This window comes from Gopherus evgoodei, chromosome 15 (assembly GCF_007399415.2).
Source record: "Gopherus evgoodei ecotype Sinaloan lineage chromosome 15, rGopEvg1_v1.p, whole genome shotgun sequence".
Lineage (NCBI taxonomy): Eukaryota > Metazoa > Chordata > Testudines > Testudinidae > Gopherus > Gopherus evgoodei.
Window position 1 is genome coordinate 13293203 of NC_044336.1, and position 15771 is coordinate 13308973.

The 15771-nt window shown below is 43.2% G+C and overlaps 1 protein-coding gene across 2 annotated transcripts in view; it reads left to right on the forward strand.

The window, feature by feature from the left end:
- Positions 1–1464: 1464 nt before the first annotated feature.
- Positions 1465–15771, forward strand: part of UBE2O (ubiquitin conjugating enzyme E2 O) — an 89611-nt gene continuing 75304 nt past the window's right edge. Inside the window, exon 1 of one of the 2 annotated variants that reach the window (XM_030534186.1) lies at positions 1465–1710. The gene's annotated coding sequence lies outside the window, so the exon portion shown is untranslated. The remainder of the gene's footprint in view (positions 1711–15771) is intronic. The other variant, XM_030534184.1, reaches the window with a different exon arrangement.

Below are 15771 nucleotides of genomic sequence, written 5' to 3' on the forward strand. Positions count from 1 at the left end.
GCGCTTCAATCTTGGTTGGGGCCTCAAGAGATAATTAACAATAATGAATCCCTGGGAAGGCAGAGGAGAGGGTTAATTAGCTGTTTGGAAAGCACCTTGAAACTATCCTTAGCAGCACCATCATCTTCCTTCCTCTCCTCTACTTCCCATTCTTTCCCTTCACTCCTCCCACCCTTTTCCTTTCTCTCTTCACTGCCTTCCCTCTGTCTCTCCTTCCTCTCCTGCTTTTCCCTCCTCTCCCATCCCCTTATTTCTCCTCCTCATCCCTCCATCCTCTCATCTTCTTTCCTCTCCTCTTCTCTCTCCACCCCTCCTGCCTCTCCTCTCCCTCCATCCTCTCTTCTTTCCTCTCCTCCTTTCCCGTCACCCCTCCTGCCTGTCCTCTCCCTCCATTCTCTCATCTTCTTTCCTCTCCTCTCCCCTCCATCCTCTCATCTTCTTTCCTTTCCTCCTCTACCCCAACAACCCTTTGTCCATCCTCTCAGCTTCTTTCCTCTCCTCCTCTCCCCTCCATCCCTCCCTCCTCTCATCTCTTCTTTCCTCTCCTCCTCTCCCCTCCATCCCTCCCTCCTCTCATCCCTTCTTTCCTCTCATTCTCTCCTCTCCATCCCTCCATCCATCCTCTCATCTCTTCTTTCCTCTCCTCCTCTCCCCTCCACCCCTCCTGCCTCTCCTCTCCCTCCATCCTTTCATCTTCTTTCCTTTCCTCCTCTACCCCAACAACCCTCCATCCATCCTCTCATCTTCTTTCCTCTCCTCCTCTCCCCTCCACCCCTTGTCTCTCTTCCATCCTCTCATCTCTTCTTTCCTCTCCTCCTCTCCATCCCTCCCTTCTCTCCTTCCATCCTCTCATCTTCTTTCCTCTCCCCTCCATCCTCCCTCCTCTCATCTCTTCTTTCCTCTCCTCCCCTCTTCCTCCATCCTCTCATCATCTTTCTTCTCCTCCTCTCCCCTCCACCCCTCCTGCGTCCCCTCTCCCTCCATCCTCTCATCTTTCCTCTCCCCCTCCCTCCTCTCTTTTCTTCTTTCCTCTCCTCCTCTCCCCTCCACCCCTCCTGTCTCTCTCTTCCATCCTCTCATCTTTTCTTTCCTCCCCTCCTCTCCATCCCTCCCTTCTCTCCCTCCATCCTCTCATCTTTCCTCTCCTCCTCTCCCCCTCCCTCCTCTCTTTTCTTCTTTCCTCTCTTTTCCCCTCCAGCGTCCACCCCCCCTCCCCTGCCCTCCTTCTCTCGCCGCCCCGCCCCCGCAGCATCCGGCTCCCCGGCGGTGGGCGGGGCCGAGCTGCCGGACCCCGCCCCCGGGCAGTGACTGTTCTCGGCTCCGGCCTCCTCCCCTCCTGCCTGTCCGCTGCCGGCGGCCGCTCGCTCGCCCGCCCGCTCGCTCTCCCCGCGCCGCCGCCCGCGAGCCATGGCGGACCAGCCCGCAGAGCCGGCGCCCCCCGGCGGCTCGCAGCGCCTGCTCTTCTCTCACGACCTGGTGTCGGGCCGCTACCGGGGCTCGGTGCGCTTCGGCCTGGTGCGCCTCATCCACGGCGAGGACTCCGACTCGGAGGAGGACGAGGGCGGCCGCGGCGCCGGGGCCGGCAGCTCGGGGGGCTCGGAGTGCGGGGGCCCCGGGGCCGAGGAGAGCCGGGCCAGCCCCCTGCGTCGCGGCTACGTGCGGGTCCAGTGGTACCCGGAGGGCATCAAGCAGCACGTCAAGGAGACCAAGGTGAGCGGCTCATCTGCATCTCATCTGCATGCGCGAGGGGCCGCCGGGCTCGCCCCCCGCGTGGGAACGGTGCAGCCCAGGGCCCGGCAGGCTGCGCCCCGCGCCTTCCTGCTCTGCCACCCCGCAGCCGCCATCCGCCAGCCCCCCTCGGCAATCCCGGACCTCGGCGCTAGCAGGGAGATTTCCTCGCGGTCTTCGCCCCTAACCTTGACGGCTCCATGGAGCTCCTCAGTCATGTGCGCCCCCTGCCCCACATGCGCCCACTCGTGCAGGGGCGCTGGAACCAGGGTGCTGAGAGCCATTGAGCCAAACTGCAAACCCTGTATAGGATGGAAACCACTGCAAGCCAGCACCTGCTGCAGCACCCCTAGTTCCAGCACCTATGCGCTCCTGACATTTGGCATAATTGCGTAGCATACTCTGCTCAGGGACACCAGCTGTAACAACAAAGGGATTGTGACTTCCTAGGGGCAGGGGCCTTATCCACCAATTGCCATGCCAGCTTGTGGGGTTATGCAGATAGTAAGATACCAAGGGCACAGCTGTCTCTTAATGGCAGAATATATCTTGCAATTATTCCTGGTATCAAGAGGCACTTTAGTATGGGATTGATATTATTCCTTATTACTATAATCTGTTCTCTCTTGTGGGATGTTTCATTGGCCTCTTGTGTATGCTAATTTTGTTGAGGTTGAAATATATTACCCTTCTTTCAAGAGGCTTTAAAGGCAGTAATTACATCTCCTTGCCTCTCTAACCTGGAGAGGATACAGCTCTTTCCTGCATAGAGGAGATCAAAATGTAGCTGTCTCTCATGGATTTTGGTTTAAGTTTAAAATAATCCTAAAAAGTCCAGAAAACTAGTAAAGGCCATCATTGCCTGTGAAGGTGAATTAAACAGTGCCCAGTAATAGATTCTCTCTTCTTTGGGGAGAAGTGGGTGCACTATGTATTTTTTTAAAACCTCAACATAGGGGAGTTAAGAGCTAGGTACAATAGCTTTGGACAGTTAAAGGTTTCATTGTGGCATGGTGGTGTACAGACATGAAGTGGATTCATGGAGTTGCGCTTTTTTCTGAATGATTATTCCTATCAGTCTTGCACATGTTGAATTGTGACCTTTCATTATCATTCAGAGGCTTCCAGGTGTGAGTGTTTGAGGTCTGGTTTAGAGTACTCCCCAAAGTTAGTCTAGTGCTGGGTTTTACGCACAGTGACTGACAATACATGGGAGACAAAAGAGAGAGAGGGCACTCTAACATAATACAAAGGGGCCTGGGATGAATGAGTGTCTCACAGAACAGAAGGCCTGTGCTATCATCGAAACAGAAAGAGGCTGCATGCTATTTTATGGTGGTAAGTGAAGACATGAGTCTCTTAGCACAATCTTTTACCTGCTTCCTCAAAAATCATGCAACAGAAGTCTGTTGAAGAAAGAAATACATTTGTAATTCCAGTTGAAATTGGTAGGATCACACAACACTAATAAGTAGAGCCAAATGTAGATTGTATTGTCACTATAGGCATGTTGAATCTTGTTTAAAATATATGAAAAATGAACAAGGTAGACCCACAATATCTTTTTTTTTTTTTTAATCCCAAATCCTCATTTTGGATTTGTGGTCCTCAAGTGAGAGTGATTGCTTTTCAAATAAAATCTTTGGCAAAAATTTTTAAATTCGGTGCCTAAAGTTAACCTTTCAAATTCATTTGAAAGCTCCTAAAACAGGGCTCTTGGAATGTGTAAATATGGATTTAGGAATCAAACATTAAGCTCTCAGATTTCAAAATGTTAGCCTTGTTCTATTTATATCACATTGCAATATGGAAAACACAGGAGTCCTGAAAGTAACAGAATTCAAAGGAGACCACTTAAATGAGTAGCTCCTTTCCTTTTCCTTTTATAGTCATAGCTTCAGTGATGGTGTAAGGCTGTACAGGTAATATGCAGAAGTGCCTAAACTGTCCTATTGACTTTCCATTTGAAAATCTGCCCCAGTGACAGAATTGATGGGAACGTTGGGTACAAGATGGACTGTAATTTAATTTTGGTTAAAAACAGTATCTTACAAAAACCTGAGACCAATAGAAGTATAGCCATGAAATAGGGTTTTTTTTGCTATAAGCCGTTTTTTAAATAATCTTCCCAGTATTTCTTCTAACTCAAACATTGCATTGCTAATAGGTGAGAACAGAAATGTTAAACTAACACACCAACTCTTTTTTTTGTTGTCTAAGCTAAGAGAGATGCAAAATGTAAAGATCACATAATTGTTGTTGGGAGGAGAACATTGATTGCCATTTTAATAGTTTATGGTGTTAGTAACCAACTGTAGGCAAGGGTATCTAATTTTTAATAGTGTTGAGTCTGACTCTTGCAAAGGTACCTCTAGCTGTGAGATTTCAAATTTCACTTTCTTTGAAAGTATTTGACTTGATTACCTAAAGCCTGATAACATTAAATCATGGATTTGAGATTAAAATTCTTCTCCGCTCTCCTCCCAGTTCTTTTGAACGCCTACTTTTCTTACTATTAGTCAGTTTTGCAGTGGAGAGGGACTAGAGGTAGTGTCAAGGCTTAGAGTCAGCAGACTGGATTCTTTATTCCAGCTCTGCCATTGACCACTTATAGCCATGAGCAAGTCACTTGGGGCATGTCTCCATGGAGTAGCCGTGAGCACTAAGGAGTTGTTTGAAACAGCACTACATAAAAGTGCACTAGAGAATTTTTAATGGGCAGTTGTAGGGTCCGAATGGTCGTATTAATGCACAGTGTGTTAATGTGCTTGAGAAATCATACCCCCCTAGTGCATTCCCCTAGCAGGTAGGACTGCCTTTGGTTTATGCCTCAGTGTCCTTATGTGGAAATGTGGACACTCCTCTACCTCACACAGGTGTTGAGGCTTAATTCATTGATGTGTATTAAGCACTTTCAGATCTTTAGATAGGAGCTCTTTCAGTGTGAAATAATATTACTAGCAAGTGCACACATTTAGCACCAGAGAGGGCAGCAATCTAGGAAAGGCTCTTGTAGCAACATATAAGGATAGCAGAAAATAAATATCCACCAACTTCTTATGCAAATGTGGAAAGTGGCAATGCTGTTCTCTAAGCTACATAACCAGGCAACCTGAATTAGAAGCCTACCACCATTCCTAACTTCTTAGAGAATAGACAGTGTTAACAAACTAATCTTTTCCATTCCTGATCCCAGCTAGCTTTTTGGCTTTCCTGTGCTTACATTTTGTGGCAGTAAATGTTGCAGATCAATGTTTGCTTGGATTTAAATGATTGCCTGCATTAATACCAAGTTTAGTAAAATTATCCTCTTGCAACAGAATGTGAATTTAGGACCTATGGTAATGGATGAAGACCCTTTGGCCCCACCACTGGAACAAGTACGTTAAGCTTGCTTATTAACCATATTTAGGAATCAAATAAGTATTTTCCTAAATCAGTTTTGTGAGTAATATCAGTAGCAAGGTTCTTCTCTGGTGGCACAGACTCTGGCATTCACACCAGATTTTTATATTTTACCTCTTCAGGCTCCCTTCAAGCCTGCCTTCCTGTCCTCTGCACATAATCTCAGACACTGAAACAATTTAAAAATCTTCGTTGCTGAATAGTCAAAAAATCTCCTGTTTTGGAAGCGTGCATCTTCTCCGTGTCCTGGCTTATCCTCAACCCGTTCTTAAAATCATGTAGCAAAATTTGAATTGCTCTCCTTGCTGATTTAAATTGCACGCTTACTGTCTTCACATTGAGCGTAATTCTTGCTCTGTGTACATTATATTTAATTTGGCATCCTAAAGAGATGGAGCCATTGCTGACTGGCATCAGTTTCGGAAAGTTGCAGCAGCCATTTTCCTAGCAAAGTAATCACAAACATTTTGAACCCAGGCTAACTTTCATTTCAAGAGTTTCTCCCCCAATATGAACATAAGAATGGCCCTACTGGGTCAGACCGAGGGTCCATCTAGCCCAGTATCCTGTCTTCCAACAGTGGCCAGCACCAGGTGCCCCAGAGGGAAAGAACAGTTCAATCCCTGAGGGGGCCATTTGGGGATTGGCCCTGCTTTGAGCAGGGATTTGGACTAGATGATCTCCTGAGGTCCCTTCCAACACTAATAATCTATGATAATCTATGAACAGAACAGGTAATGATCAAGTGATCCATCCCCTGTTGCCCATTCCCAGCTTCTGGCAAACAGAGGCTAGAGACACCATGCCTGCCCATCCTGGCTAATAGCTGTTGATGGACCTATCTTCTGTGAATTTATCTAGTTCTTTTTTGAACCCTGTTATGGTCTTGGCCTTCACAACATCCTCTGGCAAGGAGTTCCACAGGTTGACTGTGCATTGTGTGAAGAAATACTTCCTTTTATTTGTTTTAAACTTGCTGCTATTAATTTCATTTGGTGACCCCTAGTTCTAGTGTTATGAGAAGTGGCAAACAACACTTCCTTATGTACTTTCTCTATATCTGTCATGATTTTATAGACCTCAATCATATCTCCCTGTAGCTGTCTCTTTTCAAAGGTGAAAAGTCTGTCTTTTTAATTGCACCTCATAATGAAGCTCTTCCATACCCTAATAATTTTTGTGCCCTTTTCTGAACCCTTTCCAGTTCCAATATATCTTTTCTGAGATGGGGCGACCACATCTGCACACAGTATTCAAGATTCAGAATGATAGCCATTTTAGTCAGTATCAGCAAAAAGAACGAGGAGCACTTGTGGCACCTCAGAGACTAACAAATTTATTAACTAACTTGTTATTTATTTACTAACAAATTTGTTAGTCTCTAAGGTGCTACAAGTATTCAATATGTGGGGCTGTCATGGATTTATATAGAGGCAACCTGGTATTTTCTGTCCTATTATCGATCTCTTTCTTAATTATTCCCAGCATTCTGTTCACTTTTTGGACTGCCGCTGCACATTGAGTGGATGTTTTCAAAGATCTATCCACAATGACTGAAAGATCTTTTTTGAGTGGTAACAGCTAATTTAGATCCCATCATTTTATGTGTATAGTTGGGATTATGCTTTCCAATGTGCATTACTTTGCATTTGTCAACATTGAATTTCATCTGCCATTTTGTTGCCCAGTCACCCAGTTTTGAGAGATCCTTTTATATGCGTTTAGGAAAGGTAGTGAGTGAAAATGCATAAGTTTATTTAATGTTAATAAGTTCTTCACGGTCCATTTTAAAAAATACTTTCCCCTTCTCTTATCATCTTTCATCCCAGAATCTCAAAGCTCTTTTCACTGTCTGATCTTCACAAAGCCTAGTATTCCTGTTTTCTAGATGGGGGGAAATGAGGCACAATGGTTGAGTTCATGGGAAGTCAGATCGCCTGACTTCTATTTCTATGCTCTAATCATAGACAGTGCCTACTCCACAGTAGTAAAAGTGGCATCAACTATCTTACTGCATTACCTTCATGCCAGGGGAGATGGGTTAGTGCTGTTCTAGATTTTGGTTTTCCTCAAGTGACAAATACTATAGTGCTAGTTTGTTTTTTCAATTATCACGCTCAGCATGAGTTATTGGCAGGGAAAAAAATCCATTCCAGTATTGCCTCGTAATGGCACTGGTACTGCATGTCCTTATTGTGTAGGTTGGGAGTATGCTGATCAAGTTGATTTGGCAAAAATTTATGGGGATCCAGGACTGGAACGGCAGGGTCAAGGTACAGTGACAGAACTGTGTTGGAAGTTTGTGTTCTGGTGCTAGTGAAGCTGATGAGTTAGTACTGCAGTTTGCTCTAAGATTTTTATTGTTGCTGCTGTTCCATTCAGAACCACTGGAAACAGATTCTAACCAGCACGCCTCTTCAGTGTTAATTCAGTGACTGATCAGTCTTGTTGATGTCAGATAACTTCTTGTCTTCTTCAGTTACCCCTGAAGTCTCATTGCAGATCCAACTCTGCTTCCATCCGACACAGTTCTCCTTTCCCCTCCAACTATTTATTACTATAATTTCTTGACCTCAAATGCTGAGTCATGAATAGGAGGCAGGAAACCTTTTTTTAAAGAAATGAGTCTGATTTATTTCAAAACTTCTCTTTTTTTTGTTTGGATTCTGTCCCTTAGTTATGTGTTTTGATTTAAACTTCTAAACTACCATGGTTCTTTATTTGCACTGCGAGGAATAAAACTTTTCTATTTAGTGAGGATCTATGCTGTTGCTTCTCTTTATCCCTCTTGTAGTTGATATCAAACTTATCTTTCGAGACCCAAATACATAAGAATGGCCATACAGGTTCAGATTAATAGTCTGTCCATCTAGCCTAGTATCCTGTTTTCCGACAGTGGTCAGTGCTTCTAGATGCTTCAGAGGGAGTGAACAGAACAGGGCAACTTATCAAGCGATCCATCCCTGAAGGCTGGAATCTGTGCTGTTTACTGTAAATGAGTCAGTGATAACGGTCTGGTCCTGTGAGGTTATGAGGTGCCATAGCTTCAGTAGGAATTAAGGCTGCAGAGTATGGAACAGCCCTTGTGAGCTCCATCCTAAATTCTGAGTAATTTGGCTAGTTGTAGAAAATGTACTTGCCATCCACTAGCAAGGGGCAACATGATGAGAAGGTGCCCAGCGATTATTTTAGGATAAACGTGCAGCAGCCCTCTTTTTTCCCCCTCCCAACCCCGTTCCTTCCAGCACTCTGTGCTTTGCAGTTTTTCTCTCCAGTCTAATTCATATCATGCAGTATGGGTTATTTAGGTGTTAATCGTAGCTGGAAAGTTGGTGTGTGATACATAACCATGACTGATGGATGAAAAATTAAGAGCCTGCGAAACCTTCCATCTTCAAAGGCAGCCGGCATGTTTTTCTGTTTAGAAATTCAGAGATGTAGAGTATTTTAGCTTTTAACAGGTAAAGATGGATGGTTCTGGGTCACATAAGTATAATTTCTTGTCAGGCACCATGAATAAATGCTGATCGCTGTGCTGAATTGTAGTTTTGATGTGGTACGCAAATGTAATACCCCCAAACCATTATTGCTGGTTTTTATTGAGCAGAGGAAGCTGTATCTAACCCTCTCTTGCTTCTGACATTTCAGTTGGTCTCTCTGGGGATTTTGTAGGAACCACCTGCCATTCACAGTGGTTAGAGAAGAGGAGAAGGCTTACTGGAATTTTTTGCAGTTCTGGGAAAAATTGATTCACTTTAGTGGATAACCTGTTCCAGCCTTCTGAATATCTATTACAAAGTTATTTGCACTTGACTTGATTGTTCATTTTGCCCTGCAGGTTGAGGACTTTGATTCGTTTGACTCTGGCTATATAGATAAAAGGTATGTCTACACTACAGAGATTATGGCCGTGTCAACACTACGGCATAGCTATGTCCGCATAACTGGGCGGGCGTAACTCCATTGTGTAGATGGAATTTTGCTGACAGAAGGGTTTTTTCTGTGGTGTAGGAATATCACATCCCTAAATGAAGTTAGCTATGTTGACAGATGCCCTCTTCAGTAGCTGCTGTGATCAGGACTGGGTGGTCAGGGGTGTAGTTTTTTTGACTGATGGAGCTATGCTGATACAACTTTTCAGTGTAGACCAGGCCTCGGGGATAATCACAAGTATTTTATAATAAAAATGAAATCTTGTGTAGCCTGCAATATCAAAACCACTTAAATAACAGCTAGCACTGTTCCATGACAGGTTATTTTGAGACATTAAGGATAGGAAAATAATATAGTATGAAGTGCATGGAAGTGGTGGAATTATAGGCAAACCAAGAAATCCATACATAATTATGCCAAACTGCATCCATTTTTATTTTTAATATTTATGAAATCTTTCATCAGGGAAATGCATTGAAATGTAGCATCTCTTTTCTACTGTTGATTCTGCAGCAAATCTGCTGCATTCACCACGACATCAGTTAACTGAAAAATAACATCCATTTGTTAAGTTCCCATAACTACTAAAAATAAAAAGTAACTTCAACGTTTGTTAAATGTCCGAGACAAGAGAATGAAAATCCAGTCCAGCTGTTAAAGTACTTTTGTGTGTGAGTGAGGCTTTTGCTGCAACCCTCATAAGAAATCCTCCTTCATTTACATTATGCAAGTCAGAGAGCAGGCAGCCACAGACAAGCAGTTTAAAGCAGTGATGAAAATTTAAATCTGTCATCTCTCCTGGAGAATTTGCATTGAGTTCAAACAGCAGAATTTTTCTGACAGATGCTTTTGAGGACAGGATTTCACTTGTTTTCCTCCCCTTCCACCACCTTTCCATATCCCTCCCTCAGATCCCCCTTCTCGTCAAAGAAAAGACACATAATTTTAATGTTTGGTGTCTGTGTTGGCGCTAGGAGCAATGTTAATAACTGACATTTGCAAAGCTAAAAGCCTCATCCCACCTGACTGTTTAATTACTTGAGGGATTTCAAAGGCTCTGAAGGTTGACAATACCTTCCTTAAATGCTGGCTAGGAAGAACCTGCTTCATTGTTTCCACTCTGCCTGTTCCCTCCCCACTATGTGCTGCTTTTTTCTTAAAATGGAACATCATCATCTTAGAAAACAACATTCTTCTCTGAAATCTTTGTGCCTACTATGACACGGCACACTTACAGTTACTAGAACTGGAAGATGAGAGAGACTAGCTTTTTCAGGTCTGTTTTGTGCATTTGACAGAATTTGAATGTGTAATTCAGTTTTGCTGTTTCCCCAGTACGGTTTTTCTCCCATTTGTGGAGGTCTGTTTTTAATATAGTCATAAAGAGGGAAGAAAAATACTTTTTAAAATAGTGTTATGTGATTCTGAAACCACAATAATTGTTAGGAGGCTCCTTAAAAAAAAAAAATTCAAGTTGACAGAGTTTAAATAGCAAATAAATGTAAATTTAAATAAATACATAAAAATCCTACTTGCCATTGCCTGGATGTTAGTTCATATTTATCAGGGACTTCATTCTTTGACAAGTCAGGATACTTTGACAGTTTAAAAGGGACTCTACCAACTTGACTTTTGTGAAATTGACTAACTCCAGAAAAAATCATTTCCCCATATTTCGCTCCCTTTAAATACTGTTGTCCTTTTAAAATTCCATCTTTTTTGAGATGTATAAGGGTTTTTCTTCTCTCCTGTTGCTGGTTATAACTAGGGCCCTACCAAATTCATGGTCCATTTTGGTCAATGTCACAGTCATAGGACGTTAAAAATTGTAAATTTCATGATTTCAGATATTTAAATAAGAAATGTCATGGTGTTGTAACTGTAGGGGTCCTGACCCAACTCTGAAGGCAAGAGTGCAAAAGTAAGGGTGACATCATATGGTATTGCCACCTTTACTTCTCCGCTGCTGCTGGCAGGATGCTGCTCTGAAGACAGCGCAGAAGTAAGGGTGGCAATACCACGACCCTCCTACAATAATCTTCTTCCCCATGACCCTCTTTTGGGTTAGGACCCCAAGTTTGAGGAACGCTGTTCTCCCCCTCCACCCCGTGAAATCTGTATAGTGTAGTGTAAAAGTACGCAAAAGACCAGATTTCAGTCCGTGATGCATTTTTCACGGCCGTGAATTTGATGGGGCCCTAGTTATAATGGTATTTTCAGAAAGAGAGAAGCTGATTATTTAGAGGATACAGCAAAATTGGCTATAAAAGAAGTACTGTCAAATGCACCAAATAAACTGAAAAAATAAGGTTTGTTTTTGCTACCTTCTTTCAGGTATGGTGTTCTTGGAGGTTACGGATAACTATAGTAGGTACAGGTTTCAGATGGATAGCCGTGTTAGTCTGTATCAGCAGAAAGAACGAGGAGTCTTTGTGGCATCTTAGAGACCAACAAATTTATTTGGGCATAAGCTTTCATGGGCTGTAACCCACTTCATCAGATGCACAGAGTGAAAAATACAGTATGCAGATATAAATATACAACACATGAAAAGATGGGAGTTGCCTTACCAAGTGAGGGGTCCAGTGCTAGCGAGGCCAATTCAATCCAGGTGGATGTGCTCCATTCCCAACAGTTGACAGGAAGGGTTGAGTATCAACAGAGGGAAAATTACTTTTTGTAGTGATCCAGCCACTTTTTAGTGGCCTAATTTGTTGGTGTCCAGTTTGCAAATGAATTCCAGTTCTTCAGTTTCTCGTTAAAGTTTGTTTTTGAAGTGGTTTTTTTGTTGAAGAATGGTCACTTTTAAGTCTGTTATTGAGTGTCCAGGGAGATTGAAGTGCTCTCCTACTAGTTTTTGAATGTTACAGTTCTTGATGTCTGATTTGTATCCATTTATTCTTTTGCATAGAGACTGTCTGGTTTGGCCTATGTACGTAGCAGAGGGGCATTGCTGGCACATGATGATGGCATATACAACAGTTTCAGAAAAATGTGATATCGTCTACACACACACTCCCCGCCCCCCCCTCCCGATTGGCAGGTTTCTCATGAAAGGATTAATGCATTTAAACCATAAGTGCTTTATAAACTATATGTGCAAGGATCACAGCAGCTACCTCATGGGTAAGGCATGTTAGTTGTTTAACAGCAATACTCCAACAATTCAGGGAAAGAAGTGACAAATAATACCTGATTTAACATTAAACTGTGAAGGGAGATTTCTACTATGCTGCATGTAATTACCCTGGCCAGAAAGTAGGGTTCCAGTTGGAATTCAAGAACTGAGTGAAAATTTGTTCAAGTACTGCAGTGCTGACATTTTCACATGGTGACTCTGAAAGTCCCTATGATAGCCATGAGGCACAACCAGGATGTGACTGTGCCAATTCCGTATTGTAGTACAGGAATCTATTGTCCTTGGTGTGTCTGTGGTTACCTTCATTCCTGAACTGGTTTCTGGGTTTGCTTTCTCCATCTTAGCTTGTTTCGGATCTCCCTTCAGAACCTAGCTGTGTATTGAAACAAATAGGCTATAAAGCTGTAATAATAACAAAGTTACAGTGTGTTATCTATGTCTGTACAGCAATAAAAGCGGCACTGAGCCTTGTCTCCAGACTGCAGAGTTACTGGCTCATTGCTTTAAGACATTGTTCAGGCTCCACAAAGAATCTGACAAAGTGAAACCCTCATTGAAAGTTTAACCACTGGATGAAAATCTTTTCTGTAAAAATACTGGAATAGACACTTCTATAACTCCTACAAATCCATTTTGGACACCGACAAACCAATTTGTGGTGGGGAAGAATGTAGAGATTTGGCTTTTGTTATGTGCAGTTCAGCTACTCTAAAGGAGATATGCCGGGTAAGCACTGAATTCAGTATTTTTTCCTCTTTCACAGGATAGCTGTTCTTACAAATAGGAAGGTTAAGAGCACAAGGCTGAGAGGGTCAGATTTTAAAAATCTGTTAAAACTACATATTTTTTCCAAAGAAATCATCCATTTTATGTCTAATTTGTTTTCACTGTGAGGGCACATAGGTAAGTGTACGTACATACTATATTAACTTTAAATACGTTAAGAACATTTGTATGTTCAGCATTATTGGCATCCTCTAGCGAAAGAAGTAATAACCTGTTGGAATGGGGACATTTATTGGCTAGTAAGCCACTTGAGGCAGTGACCTCATCTCCTTCTGTGTCTTATACAAGGCCAGGCATTGGCATTTAATAACAAATGAATAATTAGAAATGAAATCAAATACTGCTTTGGCCTCTGTATACCTTTCTTTATAGGAACTGCAGACTTTTGTGAGGTTTTTGCCCTTTATGTGTCTTGTTTCCAGCACTTGTGTATCCCAGATTAATTATGTATAGGTGTATTGGGGGACAGATAAACACAAAGCTGGAAAGCTCATTTGTCTTGTGTATTTTTCAGCATTTGGCCAAGACTTTCAAAATTGGGTGCCTAAGGTTAGGCTCCTAAACAAGTGGCCCAGTTTTTAAAGGTTTTGAGCAGCCACCCACCCTTTGGGATCACACGGGCTCAGCACCCAGCAGCTCCTTTTGAAAATTGTGCCATTTATTTAGGGTCCTAAATATGGATTTAGTCTCAATTTTAGGCCTCCAGTTCTAAAAATCGTGGCCATTGTTTTATTTGTTGCAGTTGTGGGTGCCATGGCCCAGTATGAAATGGCCAAACACAGTATGAAGGCAACCAGGGGTATGAAGATCAGGAACTGTGAGAAAGCTGGAGAGGGGAAGAGAGTATATCAGTATCACACTAACCCTTCTGTTAAGTGTGTGGGCTTTTTCCCCCAGTAGTAAATTTTAAACAGAAAACTCTTTTCAGTTTGCATTTGTGATGCTATCATTTCACAGCCTCCGTTCATGTCTCTCTTCTGAGATGAACAGAAACCAAATGGCTCTGGCATTGCTTCATTAAGCAGCAGATATTTTATAGCATAAAAATTGCACCACTTGCAGGTCCTCATTCAACACACATCAAACACTGCTTAGGTGATAAGTTCTTATCGCTTCTTGTGATGTTGATGCTCCTTTTATGAAGGATGGGGCTCTCACTGGTAAGGAGGCTAGCTAGGGAGAAGCAAAGACCAGGAGGGAAGAGGGCTAATTAATTGCCAGGTAAAAGAGAAGGCCTCAACTCTGTTCTTTAGATTGAAGCAGGGGATTTTCTACTCGCTTAGTTTATCATTTTTATTAAAAATAACTGGGCGATATTTCCATCGCATTCAGTGGAAGATGAATCTCCTATGTAGAGTAAAATACATTAGTGCTAGAGGGGCTGGAATTAGTTCCATCATGACTTTTTTTTTAACCTACTTTTCAAAAGACACTATTACAATTTTCTTGAGAATGAAAGAGGATTATGTGTACGAATCATTTTTGTTTTAAGAAATAGGGTTCTGTTTCTCTGCTGATAATGATACTTAGTGCTTACTTAGCACTTTTAATCTTCAAAGCATTTTCCAAACACTAATATCACAGGACCTCTGTGACCATTTCTCCATTTGGGAAACTTGGCAAAAATTTCCCAGTATTGCTCACACTACAACTGTCAGGTGGTATTAGCGATATTGGGAGCCCTAAAGAAGGTGGGCTGCTGTTGGGTTAAGTACTCTGTTCATTAGACCTGCTCTAATTCGGTTCGACAGCATGGTAATAAAAACGCCTCTAAAGCTGCACCTGAGCTGTATTAATCTTAGGAAACTTTTTGAAAATTCTCAGTGCAGAGACAACCAGAGACTTCTGTTCTGGACATATTATCCCTCTGTCATAAACAGATAGATAAGGGTTAATGTCTCTTACACCTGGAAAGGAGTAACCTGAAACACCTGACCAGAGGACCAATCAGGAAACAAGACTTTTTCAAATCTGGGTGGAGGGAAGTTTGTGTCTGAGGCCATGGCTACACTAGAGAGTTGCAGCGCTGGTGAGGGGGTTACAGCGCTGCAACTTAGGATGTGGCCACACTTGCAAAGCACGGCCAGCGCTGCAGCTCCCTGATTGCAGCGCTGGCTGTACACCCGGTCGAGCCTCGGGTGTAGCGATTCCAGCGCTGGTGATCCAGCGCTGGTCAGCAAGTGTGGACCCCACCAGCGCTTTTATTGACCTCTGGGGTATAAGGAGGTATCCCAGAATTCCTGTCCACAACAAACCGGAAGAAAGGGAGAGCTCGGAGTTCAGCCAAACTGCTTATTTAAAAAACAAACACAGCTCCTGTTTGCTGAGCGAGTAGAGGCAGGCAGGGGAATTACTTTGGAATGTTCACAGCTGTTTGCTTGAAGAGAGAAACAGCACGCTCACACGGCAGAGGGGGAGGAGGAAGTCCATGTTAAGCAGATGCTTATCTGGTCTGACGGCTATTTAGGAGAACATAATTTGCATTTAGTGAATGAGAGAGGGGTGGGGGAAGGGGGTCAGAACTTTTAAAATGATTGAAGGTAGGCACTGTGTGTCTTCCAGTCCTTAGAACTTGCAAGTCAGGGAGCTGAGAACAGTGTCAACCCCAAAAATCCATTCTGTCTGTCTCCTCCACGCTCCCTGTCACGTTCCACCCCACCCCCCTCTTTTGAAAAGCATGTTGCAGCCACTTGAATGCTGGGATAGCTGCCCACAATGCACCACTCCCAACAGCGCTGCAAATGTGGCCACACTGCAGCGCTGGTAGCTGTCAGTGCGGC